Source organism: Microtus ochrogaster, chromosome 10 (genome assembly GCF_000317375.1).
Source record: "Microtus ochrogaster isolate Prairie Vole_2 chromosome 10, MicOch1.0, whole genome shotgun sequence".
Lineage (NCBI taxonomy): Eukaryota > Metazoa > Chordata > Mammalia > Rodentia > Cricetidae > Microtus > Microtus ochrogaster.
The window spans coordinates 51,375,697-51,376,768 of record NC_022016.1 but is presented as its reverse complement, the minus strand read 5'-3'; positions in this window follow the sequence as shown (position 1 = coordinate 51,376,768).

Here is a 1,072-nt window from a genome sequence, read left to right as displayed (position 1 = left end):
AAAAAAAAAAAAAAAAGGATAGCAACAATAAAAGGTTCTAGAGCCGCACTTGAAAAGAGAACTGTGTCTGGAAGGGTCCTGTCCAGCCACAGCTGTGTCCAAAAACAACAGCACAGCTACCTGTGGATCAGAATTTCCACTTGGATTTTCCTGACTGGGATGGCTTGGTGGTTAACAGCTCAACCCCAACTCAGAGGATCCAACCCTCTGTGGCCACTGCACACACATGGTGCACATAAACTCATACCAGCATACACATATACATAAATAAAAATATAAATCTCGCCAGGCGATGGTGGCACACGCCTTTAGTCCCAGCACTGGGGGAGGGCAGCGGCAGGTGGATCTGAGTTCGAGGCCAGCCTGGTCTACAGAGCGAGTTCCAGGACAGCCAGAGCTACACAGAGAAACCCTGTCTCAGAAAACCAACAATAATGAAGATTTTCATGTCAATTTGTCTTTCATGAGAGGAGGAAAACACAGTCCTTACATGGGAAACAAAAATCTCAGCAACACTGCATCCCTGCCATTTTCCAGTTCTTCTCAGGGATTAACTTGAAATATTAATCATCACGAACTTAGGATGGGGGCTCACACCTGCAATCCCAATAATTCCAATACTCCAGAGGCTGAGGCAGGAGGATCACCACAACTTTGAGGCAGCCTAAACTACAGAGGAAGACATAAAATAATTGGCTGGGAATATGGCTCGGTGGTTAAAGTGTTTTTCAGACAGCATAGGGACCCAAGTTTACACACGCACACACCCAGGATACATGTAAAAAATCAGTTTAGCAGACAGTGCCAGCACTGAGGAGGCCAGGCCAGGGGGAATCCCTGGAGCCAGATGGCCAGCTACCACTGATAGATACACTTAAGGCTCAAAGAGAGAGAGACCCTGTTTCAAAATTAAAGTGGAGAGGGATTGAGAAAGACACCTAATGTTTTGCACAAAAACCTTCTTAAAAAGTTAGTCATTGGGTCCCAGCACTCGGGAGGCAGAGGCAGGTGGATCTCTGTGAGTTCGAGACCAGCCTGGTCTACAGAGCTAGTTCCAGGACAGGCTCCAAAA